We start from the raw sequence: 13,610 nt of genomic DNA, 5'->3' as shown, positions 1-13,610 counted from the left end.
GGGTTGAAGAATAACTATTCCTCACACCCAGGGTGACGAATAGAGGGGGTGAAGAATAACTATATATATATATATATAATACCCTTATTTTACATCTAAAAACTTAGGCTTTTTTTGGTACATATGTCATGTATTTCAAATCCTATGAGTAGAAATAGAAAAGGAGATCATGCCCGCGGTCCACTTCCTTACTGCCCCCGTGAAGCCACCCCTCACCTTCCTCGCCCGACCTCCCACGCCCCGCCCCACTCCCGCCATGGCCACGCCCCCCCGCCCCCCCAGCAACGGCCGACCTCGGCGGCCCCAGCGCCACAACGCCTCCCCGCCCCGCGACACCGTCCTCCACGGCACGGCCCCCCGCGCCGCCCTGCGATGTCCGGCCTACGGGATCCGACCGGTTCTTGCCCTGCCATGCTGCCAGGCGACGGGATTCGAGGACCGACCTCCGCCTCCGACTCCCTCCCCCGTCCCCATCTCAGATCCGCTGACGCGCCATGGATCCGTCGACGGCGACCCCGACGACTGCTGCTTCCACCTCTCGGCCAAATCCGACGCGCCCAGGCTCCCTTCCCTCTCACTACTTCGGCTCGTTCAGTTCGCCGACGAGTCCGTGCGGTTTGTGGATGACGGGCGGATGCCCTGACTCTGTGTTGCCTCGATCGAGGGGATGCCCTGGCCAACTCCTTTCCTCCCCTCTCCTCCGCTCCTCTTCCTGCGATTCTCCACTGACGACAAGCAGTCCAGACTGCTCCCTAATGCAGGTTGGCTAGGAGTTCCTCTCCCGGAGCTTTTGTCGCTTCGTTGGAGCAGTCCACACAGCAGGCACACGCGGCCATTGTCGACTCCCCGTGCAGTACACTTTTGTGTTGTGAGGCGGGCATCGTCGGGATTCGTCAGTAGGCTCCAAATCTTGTGTTCATTTCATTTTCTGTATTGGTGCAGTACATTGCAACCTCCAGCCCCGGCTAGCTACTGTTCGCGCAGGCGTGCCCAGCCGCCGCAGCTAGTGCCAGTCTGCTCGGCCGGTCAGCCCGTCGCCTTTTTTAGAGAGAGTTAATCCATCCGACCATCCCCCTGCCCCCATTGTTGCTCTGATTTAGACAAATTTACATGGAGGTTGACTAGATATTTTGGACGAATTCTGAATTTTTCCCCTGTGCATGATAGCTCACTGACGCCGGCGTGCATGATAGCCCCGTCTCTCTTTCACATCTGCTCCTCTCGTGTTGTTCTTCACTGATGCAGTACATGTCGCTCCCCGATGCAGGTCATCTCGATCGTCGATGCAGTCCATTGGCGCACAAAATTGTTTGTGTGGGCAAAAGCAATTTTGTAATGTGCAGGGCTATTTACGATGTGTGATATTCTTACTGAAGCACTGATGCAGATAGGAACATGAAGCGGCGCTGCAGCTCGGGGCTACTGCTGCTGCTCGGAGGCCCGACAATTTTCGCTGCTGCCCGATGGCTCCACCGACCGGCAGCGTCGACACCCCAGTGGCTCCCGCTATTGCTCGGCGGTCCGACGTCTCTCGGTGCTACTCGATGGCTCCCTCTGCACCCGTGCGTCTAATGCTGCTTCTTGGTGTACGGCGGCTTTCTCTGCTGCTCGGTGGCATGGCAGCCACCCGACGACTAGGTGCCCTATATTTCCTTTCCCCCTCAATTCCTCTACACGGCAGCATGCAGCTTACAGCAGGGGAGGCATTTAGTGTTTGAGGAGTGCATTTTGAGCATTTTCATCTTATCCCTTACTCTGAACTTGTGCATAGAATTTTGAGAGATCCCATTGGCCATTGTCGCAAGCATAAGTCCTGCATCTATTACTATGTTTCTGTCTTAAAACTGGAATACATGGACAATTAGTTAAATGATTTTATGAGCAAAAGATTCAAGAAGTGTGTGCGGCATTCAGGTTATATCATATGACTTTTTTCATTGTAAATTCAGGTTATATCCGTCGATGGGCAAAATTGTTTGTGCGGGCAAAAGCAGTCCGCCACCGGTGTACAATGCAGTTCCCTTTGATTTCTTTTTTCATTTCGATTTGAGTGGGTTTTATGTAAATTTGCAGGGCTATTTTTTGTAAGTTTTATAAAATGAAGTTCGATAACAAACTTGGTGGTTCACTCCAGAGTTCTCCTTTGCTGCACTCGACAAAAGAAGTTAGCTAGCCTCGTCCATGTAGTCCGGATGCGTTTGTAAACAAACAGAAAAAGTAGAAAAATAATATTGCAGTTCTCTCAACTTGACTAGAAGAAAAAGAATGATGTAGTTCTCTTAATACGAAAACAGTCTAGGCTGATGCACTTTTCACAAAATTTGTTCGCTTAGTAGAAAGAGAAAAAAGAAAAACACAAAGAAGCTTGCTTCTTTTTAGATGTAGTCAACTAGTTTCTCTCCAGCTGTTCACTCTCGAGAATGAAACTGTTCACTTGCGCCCAATGTGAAGTGCGGAAAATGTTAGAGAAACAACAAAAAGAGTATTGCGGTTCACTTTTGGTAGTGTTGCGGGTCACTTGCGGTTGATCTGAAGTGCAGGAATGTGTTAAAGGAAACAACAATTTTTTTAATGTGGTTTACTTGTGATAGTGTTGTAGTTCATTTATCCTTGTCTCTGCGGTCCACTATCGTTCATAGAAACATTTAAAAAATACAAACAAAAACTCACGAAAACTCATCTTGCGAATTTACGTCTGACAAAAGAAATTATGAAGTTCACTTGACTGTATGATGCAGTGTGGTTTTCAGTCTGAAGTAGTGTGTTCTGCTGTCTCATACAGTTCCCTTGACGATTTGGGTGTCGCTAAAAACAGTGTCTGCATTTCGTTGAAATCAAAATTACTCCTAAACCGTAAGGAATCAGAGAGAGTGTTCTACATGAAAAAACTACGCCTCATCGATATCTTTCCAATGACGTATACTTTGAATTATTCCCATCAGCGGTTTGTGAAATTTCGTGAAAAACGACCGCTGCCACTCATCGTCAGCAGCACCATTTTCAAAATTAACTTAAAACTGTAAGGAATCTAAAAAACATTTCAATATATTAAAGTTGCGTCTCGTCCATAGCTTTCCAACGGTGTATCACACGCCTCATTTCGACAAACGGTTAAAAACTGTAGCGAAAACAGTACAGAAAAATTCAATTTTTTTGAAAAACACAATTCCGTGAATTAGTAAATTTGAAACTGCTCTTAAACCGTAACGAATTAGAGAAAATAATAGATATGAGAAAGATGTGCCTCGACGATATCTTTCCAACGGTGTATCATTTGCTTCATTCCGATGAGCTGTTTAGAAAAAAACGCGAGAAAATGCTCGCTACCATTTGTCGCGAGCCGCACAATTTTTGAAACTGCTCTTAAACTATAATGAATCTCGAAATATGTTCAACATGGCGAAGTTGCGCCTAATCCATAGCTTCTCAACGGTATATTACACGCGATGTTTTGATAAGGTTAAAAAAACTAGAGCAAAAAAGGTACCAAAAAACATCGCGTGCAGTTTTTTCCGACACGAAGTTCACTACTCTCTGTATTGCAGTACATTTGCTACTAAAAGTGCAGTGCCCTCGCATTGAGCATGTAGCGCGGAAGTGTTATCAGAACAGTACACTTTCTTATTCTGCTAACAGTACCCAACTGACCGGTAGAAACAAACTAATCTCAAAAAGACCCAACCAAGCTGCTCACCTTATCTTCTCGTACCCCCCACCCACCCACCCCCCGAATCCTCTCTCTTCCCCATGACCTCCACTTTCCAGCACCCACTTCCCCCCACACTGCCGCCCCACCTGCTGACCTCGCAAGTCCCTTCCCCCACACCGCCGGCTACCAGCCTACCTGCCTACCCCGGGCCGCCCCTTCCCCCTGCCGCCACCGACCTGCCTACCCCCCGCCGCCCACTTCCCCCCGCGCCGCCGCCGACCTGCCTACCCCGTGCTGCCGAGCCGCCTCGTTCCCCCGGGCAGCCCGCCCCACCAGCTTCCCCCAGCCCCGCCACCACCTTCCTCCAGCGAAGCCCACCAAGCCACTACCCCGTGACCACCATCCCCCCTGGTTCTTTATTCCTCGCTGGATCGGCCCACCACGGCTCCCCTCGCGGCTTCCACCGCCACCGGATCCGATGCGTGCCGACGAGAAATTGCCGGATCCTGTGCCCGCGAGCTGGATGCACCCTAAATCCCGGCGAGAAGGCCGACGGCGGCGCCATCGCGAGCTCCCGGGTGAAGGTGCAGGCAACACCGCATGCTCCCTCTCCTGCCCCCACCTCTCGCATAGTTGTCCGACCTGCGAGGCGACACCTTGTCTCGCGCTTTCGCGGAGCTCAATCGCCATGGATCTGTCTTGCTGCAAGCTTTTGACGGCCGACCCGTTCGACACGCGTGGCCGTGCAGTGCAGTTGACGCCCCGTGTGCAGGTCACTAATGTGGTCTGGTTCGGTTTTGTGTGGTTCCAGTGCATTGCACATCGTCCGGTTCCACCTTTTCCTCACTTCTCGCCGGCGAATATGGCGCAGGTGGTGCTTTCCATTGACCGTGAGGACAACAACTTTGCCCCTATACCCCCCTCGTCGTGCATAGGGCACATGCCCCATCACCGCTGACCCTCAGTGGTCCAATATAATTTTGCAGTGAAAAATGTTTGTATTCTTCTTTACAATATAGGTGCAGTTCGTTGTAAATCGCTCTGTGGTTCACTTTGTGAAAAAGAGAAAGAGAAAATAATTGTATCGATATTGCAGTGTGATTTTGGTTGCGCGCCAGTGCATTTTTAGTGGTTATGAAGTGCGGGATGCGCACACATGCAGTCCGGTAAACATCACTTTTCTTGCGAACACACCTCAATTGTATGTCGGTGTGCAGAAAAGAGAGAAATCTCCACGGGAGGTTCACTTATTTTCCTGATGCAATTTGTTTTGATTGTGGGACGATTGAAAAAATAGTTCACTCCATTTTGCGTAGCAACTCATTACCCCTCTCTATGAAGTGCAATTTGTTTCGTGTGTCTTAAAATTTAGTCGACTACATCAACACTTGTAGTGCATTCGATCTTTAGCCGTGGTGAGCTTTTGAGAGTGATGCTGTTCACTCTCCGCAACATGAAAGTGTGAAAATTTTAGCGAAACAACAAGATAGTAATGTGATGTTTACTACACAACCTTTTTCTTATAGACGTTGTTGGGCCTCCAAGTGCAGAGGTTTGTAGGACAGTAACAAATTTCCCTCAAGTGGATGACCTAAGGTTTATCAATCCGTGGGAGGCATAGGATGAAGATGGTCTCTCTCAAACAACCCTGCAACCAAATAACAAAGAGTCTCTTGTGTCCCCAACACATCCAATACAATGGTAAATTGTATAGGGCACTAGTTCGGCGAAGAGATGGTGATACAAGTGCAATATGAATAGTAGATAATGGTTTTTGTAATATGAAAATATAAAAACAGCAAGGTAACTAATGATAAAAGTGAGCACAAACAGTATTGTAATGCGTTGAAACAAGGCCTAGGGTTCATACTTTCACTAGTGCAAGTTCCCTCAACAATAATAACATAATTGGATCATATAACTATCCCTCAACATGCAACAAAGAGTCACTCCAAAGTCACTAATAGCGGAGAACAAACGAAGAGATTATTATAGGGTACGAAACCATCTCAAAGTTATCCATTCTGATCGATCTATTCAAGAGTCCATAGTAAAATAACATGAAGCTATTCTTTCCGTTCAATCTATCACAGAGTTCGTACTAGAATAACACCTTAAGACACAAATCAGCCGAAACCCTAATGTCACCTAGATACCCCAATGTCACCTCAAGTATCCGTGGGTATGATTATTCGATATGCATCACACAATCTCAGATTCATCTATTCAACCAACACAAAGAATTTCAAAGAGTGCCCCAAAGTTTCTACCGGAGAGTCAAGACGAAAACGTGTGCCAACCCCTATGCATAAGTTCACGAGGTCACGGAACTCGCAAGTTGATCACCAAAACATACATCAAGTGGATCACGTGATATCCCATTGTCACCACAGATAAGCACATGCAAGACATACATCAAGTGTTCTCAAATCCTTAAAGACTCAATCCGATAAGATAACTTTAAAGGGAAAACTCAATTCATCACAAGAGAGTAGAAGGGGAGAAAGATCATAACATCCAACTATAATAGCAAAGCTCGCGATACATTAAGATCGTATCACCTCAAGAACACAAGAGAGAGAGAGATCAAACACATAGCTACCGGTACATACCCTCAACCCCGAGGGAGAACTACTCCCTCCTCGTCATGGAGAGCATCGGGATGATGAAGATGGCCACCGAAGAGGGATTCCCCCCTACGGCAGGGTGCCGGAACGGGTCTAGATTGGTTTTCAGTGGCTACGGAGGCTTCTGGCGGCGGAACTCCCGATCTATTCTGCTCTGCGATGTTTCTAGTATATGTTGATATATATAGGCGAAAGAAGTCGGTCAGGGGGACCACGAGGCGGCCACGAGGCAGGGGGCGCGCCCAGGGGGTAGGGCGCGCCCCCACCCTCGTGGTGGCCTCGGGACTCTTCTGGCCCACCTCCGATACTCCGTGGGCTTCTTCTGCTTCAAAAATGATCTCCGTGAAGTTTCAGGTCAATTGGACCCCGTTTGATTTTCCTTTTCTGCGATACTCTAAAACAAGGAAAACACAGAAACTGGCACTGGGCTCTGGGTTAATAGGTTAGTCCCAAAAACAATATAAAAGTGCATAATAAAGCCCATAAACATCCAAAACAGATAATATAATAGCATGGAACAATCAAAAATTATAGATACGTTGGAGACGTATCAGCATCCTCAAGCTTAATTCCTGCTCGTCCTCGAGTACGTAAATGATAAAAACAGAATTTTTGATGTGCAATGCTACCTAACATATTTGTCCATGTAATTCTCTTTATTGTGGCAAGAATTTTCAGATCCATAAGATTCAAGACAAAAGTTTAATATTGACATAAAAATAATAATACTTCAAGCATACTGACAAAGCAATCATGTCTTCTCAAAATAACATGGCCAAAGAAAGCTATCCCTACAAAATAATATAGTCTGGCTATGCTCTATCTTCACCACACAAAATGTTGAAATCATGCACAACCCCGATGACAAGCCACGTAATTGTTTCATACTTTTGGTGTTCTCAAACTTTTTCAATCTTCACGCAATACATGAGCATGAGCCATGGACATAGCAATATAGGTGGAATAGGATGGTGGTCGTGGAGAAGACAAAAAGGAGAAGATAGTCTCACATCAACTAGGCGTATCAACGGGCTATGGAGATGCCCATAAATAGATATCAATGTGAGTGAGTAGGGATTGCCATGCAACGGATGCACTAGAGCTATAAGTGTATGAAAGCTCAACAAAAGGAACTAGTGGGTGTGCATCCAACTCGCTTGCTCACGAAGACCTAGGGCATTTTGAGGAAGCCCATCATTGGAATATACAAGCCAAGTTCAACAATGAAAAATTCCCACTAGTATATGAAAGTGATATCATAGGAGACTCTCTATCATGAAGAACATGGTGCTACTTTGAAGCACAAGTGTGGTAAAAGGATAGTAGCATTGCCCGTTCTCTTTTTTTGTTTTTTTGGGGCCTTTTCTTTTTTTTTTCCTTTTTTTGTCCGGAGTCTCATCCTGACTTGTGGGGGAATCATCCTTTCCTCACTGGGACAATGCTCTAATAATGATGATCATCACACTTTTATTTACTTACAACTCGATACTTAGAACAAAATATGTGTAACACCCACGATGCGGCTATATCTCCCACGTGTCGGAGCACGACTTAGAGGCATAACTGCATTGTAGGCATGTCGCAAGAGGGGTAATCTTTACACATCCCATGTACTGAGTAAGAAAGAGATAAAGAGTTGGCTTACAATCGCCACTTCACACAATACATAAATATAGCATTACATCATCCAGAATATAATCAAGGTCCGACTACGGAACCAAAATAAAGACAACCCCAAATGCATAAGATCCCCGATCGCCCCAACTGGGCTCCACTACTGATCGTCTGGAAAGGAAACATAGTAACGTCCTGAATCCTCATCGAACTCCCACTTGAGTTCGATCGCATCCCCTGGACTGGCATCATCGGCACCTACATCTAGTTTTGGAAGTAAACTGTGAGTCACAGGGACTCATCAATCTCACACCCTCGCGATCAAGACTATTTAAGCTTATGGGTAGGGAAAAGGTAGTGAGGTGGAGCTGTAGCAAGCACTAGCATATATGGTGGCTAACATACGCAAATGAGAGCGAGAAGAGAAGCAAAGCACGGTCGAGAAGCTATAAAGATCAAGAAGTGATCCTGAAACTACTTACGTTCAAGCATAACACGAGACTGTGTTCTCTTCCCGGACTCCGCCGAAAAGAGGCCATCACGGTTACACACGCAGTTGATTCATTTTAATTAAGTTAAGTGTCAGGTTTTCTACAACGGGATATTAACAAATTCCCATCCGCCCATAACCGTGGGCACGGCTTTCGAAAGTTCAAAACCCTGCAGGGGTGTCCCAACTTAGCCCATCACAAGCTCTCATGGTCAACGAAGGATATTCCTTCTCCCAGGACGGCCCGATCAGACTCGGAATCCCGATTACAAGACATCTCGACAATGGTAAAATAAGACCAGCAAAGCCGCCCGATGTGCCGACAAATCCCGATAGGAGTCACACGTATCTTGTTCTCAGGGCACACCGGATGAGCAAGACATCGGGTTGGCATAGACCCTGGTTGCCGAGGGGGCGCCGGACATCGCTCAGGTTGGACCAACACTTAGAGAAGCACTGGCCCGGGGTGGTTAAAATAAAGATGACCCTTGAGTCCGCGAAACCCAAGGGAAAAAGGCTTAGGTGGCAAATGGTAAAACCAAGGTTGGGCCTTGCTGGAGGAGTTTTATTGAAGGCGAACTGTCAAGGGGTTCCCATTATAACCCAACCGCGTAAGGAACGCAAAATCAAGGAACATAACACAGGTATGACGGAAACTAGGGCGGCAAGAGTGGAACAAAACACCAGGCATAAGGCCGAGCCTTCCACCCTTTACCAAGTATATAGATGCATTAAAGTAAACAAGATATAATAATGATATCCCAACAATAATCATGTTCCAACAAGGAACAAACTCCAATCTTCACCTACAACTAGCAACGCTATAAGAGGGGCTGAGCAAAGTGGTAACATAGCCAAACAACGGTTTGCTAGGACAAGGTGGGTTAGAGGCTTGACATGGAAATATGGCAGGCATGATATAGCAAGTGGTAGGTATCGTGGCATAGCAATAGAGCGAGCAACTAGCAAGCAAAGATAGAAGTGATCTCGAGGGTATGGTCATCTTGCCTACAAAGTTCACCGAGTTGACGTAAGCTTGATCCTCGTAAGCGTACTCAATGGGTTCCTCAATCACGTACTCGTCTCCCGGCTCTACCCAAGGCAAGAACACAAGCAAAGGAAACCACAATCAACCACAGTGCAATGCGCAAGCAACATGATGCAAAACATGGCATGACATGCGGGATGTGATATGCAATGCATATGCGTGCTCCGGAAGGAAAAGATTGAACCAGGCCTCAACTTGGCAAACCAAGTATGCCTCTGGAAAGAAGAGTTGATTTAGGTCAAAATCGATATAAAGATCTCCAGAATCGGATGCACGGTTTGCAAATGGCAAGCAAAACAATAATGGCACAATTCTGCGATTAACAACACGATGCCATCTAGAATGCAACAAGAAACTAAGCTACTGCACTCCAACATAGTAACAAAGCACATGGCACTGATTTACTCAAGATGCTTGACAAAAGATGAACACTGAGCTACGGCTAAATCACACAAGAGTAGGTTCAAACAAGCATGACAAAAGTGCAAAAGATAACACCATCACAGACTTAGTGAAAATACTAACATGACAGGAATTAACATCAGGAAGCAATGTTTAGACCAAGATAACAACATGCTACAGGAACATATCATGGCAAAACAAGGCATGCCATGAATCTACTGAAAGCATATAACAAAATTCCCTTACTGACCATAAGCCAAAAAGGAACAGAAGATATGATGGCACCCATGTAAACATAGCAAGTTTCGTTAACAGATTCAGACTTAGCAGAAAACTGGACATGGCAAAAACAATATTATGAAGGCACGTTTGCGAGCTCGATGCACTCAACACATGGCATTGCAAGACAAGCTAAGCATACTACCGACAATAATACATGATCAAGAAGCTAATCATGGCAAGAACAATCCCATAGCATGCATGGATCAACTACAACAACCTTGGCAAAATTGATTAACATGTAAACAATCTGCCAGGAACATTTTATAGCAAAAGTAGAGAAAGATTGAGTCATGCTAGGGGACTCCATAAATGCAAATAGGGACATGGATGGATAGAGAATAACCATATGTCAAAATCCTCCTTAGTGAACATACTCAAAAGAAGCATGGATCTCTCTGTAGCAACATGAATACATGGCATAAAAATAATAGCAGGGAAATGACTTAGTGAAATTCTAAGTCCCTGAAATCAGCAACATCACGAGAGAGAGCTACTTTGCATGCTTGTGCTAGTCACCACATTGATCACAAAAATACATGACATACACCCCTGTAAAGATGGCATGGCATAGCCCAAAACACATGTAGAGCTCAAGTCCATAGGAAGCACACAATAATCATGGCAAAAATGACAAATGTTCATAAACTGATAAGAATCAGGAACTAACATTATGAAGCACTCTTGCAACAGTCATTAGGGCATCAAGATGGACTCAAACAAGCATGGTGCAGTGGAACAAAATGAAGAGGACATCATGATGAACATTTCGATATATCACACACCCAAAACGGAGCTACGGATGCGGAGTTATGCCATGATGAAAGGTGCTCCAGGAAGTAAAATAAAAAGACTTGGGGATATTCGAAGTCAACCTAGGGTTTCAGATCCAGATCCGGATCGGAGCGCACGGATCGAGGATCACCGGAGACGTCGTCGGAGTTGGTAGGGGGCGGCCGCCGGAGTGGACAGAAGGAGCTCGTCGGCGAGGGACCCCGGATCCGGTGACGGCGGAGAGCGGCGAGGGCGCGGTGACCGGCGTCTCGCGCGGTGGCGCGGCAGAGAACGGCGGCCGGGCGACGACGTGCGGCGGCGGTGGGCTGTCGGCGGGCGAGGCGGCGCGGCGAGGGCGGCGGCCGGCGGAGGGACGCAGGAGCGGGCGCGGTCTCGCGCAGGTGGCGGCGGCGGAGAGGCGGGCTGCGGGGGCCGGCCTCGGGCACGGGCGGGCCGGCGGCGCGGGGGCAGCGCGGGGACACGTGGCAGGCGCGGATTGGGCGAGGGAGGCGGCGGCGGGAGGAGCTAGACTAGGGTTACGCCCGAATTTCGGAGGGGGAGGTCTTTTATAGGTAGAGGAAGCTAGGAGAGTCCAAATGGAGTGCGGTTTTTGGCCACGAGATCGTGATCGAACGGCCGAGAGGATGGAGGGGGTTTGGATGGGTTTTGGGCCACTTTGGAGGGGTGTTGGGCTGCAACACAAACGAGGCCTTTATGGTTCCCCGGTTAACCGTTGGAGTATCAAACGAACTCCAAATGGCACGAAACTTGACAGTTGGTCTACCGGTGGTGTACCAAGGCCGCTTGGCAAGTCTCGATCCATTCCGAGAATGTTTAACACCCGCACACGAAAAGAGGCAAAAGGGGGCGCCGGAGGACATAGGAGTGTCGGATCACAAAACAGACAACAGGGAAAATGTTTGGATGCATGAGACGAACACATATGCAAATGAGATGCACATTATGACATGATATGAGATGCATGACATGGACAAAGTGCAAAACAAAGACAAAACCCAACTACGAGGAAATATCATAACTTAGAGCCGAGAATGGCAAGAGTTGGAATAGAAATATGGTAAGTTACATCCGGGGTTATACAACACTCCACCACTACGAAAAGATCTCGTCCCGAGATCAAGGACTGCAATAACTCTGGATATTCGGAACAGAGGTGGTCCTCGCGTTCCCAGGTGGCTTCTTGGTTGGAATGATGTGACCACTTCACTTTTAGGAATTTGATGGACTTGTTGCGAGTCTTGCGCTCAGTTTCTTCAAGAATAGCAATGGGATGCTCATGATAAGACAGGTCTTCTTGGAGATCAATCTCTTCGAAGTTGATGGTGCGGTCAGGAGTCTTGAAACACTTGCGAAGCTGTGACACGTGAAACACGTCGTGCACGTTTGCAAAGTTGGATGGAAGCTCAAGTTGATAGGCGAGATCGCCTCTTTTGCCAATGATCTTGAAAGGACCCACGTATCTAGGGGCAAGCTTCCGTTTGATACCAAAGTGACGAGTACCTTTCATTGAAGAGACGCGGAGGTAGACATGGTCTCCTATCTCGAAAGCCAAGTCACGATGCTTGCTATCATAGTAACTATTTTGGCGCGATTGCGCGGCTTTGAGATTTTCACGAATGACTTTGCACATTTCTTCAGCCTCTGTGATTAAGTCATTGCCAAGAAGTTGGCGTTCACCAGTATCTGACCAATTAAGAGGAGTACGACACTTTCTGCCATAGAGAATCTCGAATGGAGCCTTGCCCGAACTCGCTTGGAAGCTGTTTTTGTAGGAGAACTCGGCATATGGAAGACAACCTTCCCACTTCATACCGAAGGAAATGACACAAGCCCTGAGCATATCTTCAAGAATTTGATTTACTCGCTCGACTTGTCCACTAGTTTGAGGATGAAAGGCTGTGCTGAAGCGAATGTTGGTGCCCATGGCCTTATGGAAGGAGTCCCAGAACTTAGAAGTAAAGATGCTCCCACGATCTGAAGATATCAACTGCGGAATGCCATGCAAGGAGACAATCCTCGAGGTATATAGCTCTGCCAACTGAGCTGCTGTGATAGATTCTTTGATAGGAAGAAAATGAGTCACTTTAGTGAGCTTGTCGATGACAACAAAGATAGCATCGTTTCCATGCTTGGACTTGGGGAATCCACTCAAGAAGTCCATCTCAATATGGTCAAACTTCCATTCTGGAATTGCAAGAGGTTGGATGAGACCAGCTGGCCGTTGGTGTTCTGCTTTCACTCTTATGCATACATCACATTCATTCACGAACTGAGCAATTTCTCGCTTCATTCGAGTCCACCAATACGACTGCTTGAGGTCATGGTACATCTTTGTACTTCTAGGATGAATAGATAGGAGTGAATTGTGAGCCTCGTTCATAATGACTTTACGAAGGTCACCCTTAGGAACAACAATGCGATCCTCGAAGAATAGAGTATCTTTGTCATCAAGGCGATAGCACTTGTACTTGGGTTGGCTCTTGGCAATCCCAATCTTCACCTTCTTCACCATTGCATCAAGAAGTTGTGCCTCACGAATTTGATCTTCCAAAGTAGAAGAGACTTGGAGGTTAGCAAGAAATCCTTGAGGAACAACTGTTGGGGAACGTACTAATTTCAAAAAAAATTCCTATGCACACGCAAGATCATGGTGATGCATAGCAACGAGAGGGGAGAGTGCGATCTACGTACCCTTGTAGACCGACA

Source organism: Triticum urartu, chromosome 2 (genome assembly GCF_003073215.2).
Source record: "Triticum urartu cultivar G1812 chromosome 2, Tu2.1, whole genome shotgun sequence".
NCBI lineage: Eukaryota > Viridiplantae > Streptophyta > Magnoliopsida > Poales > Poaceae > Triticum > Triticum urartu.
Note: the sequence above shows the minus strand (reverse complement) of the source record.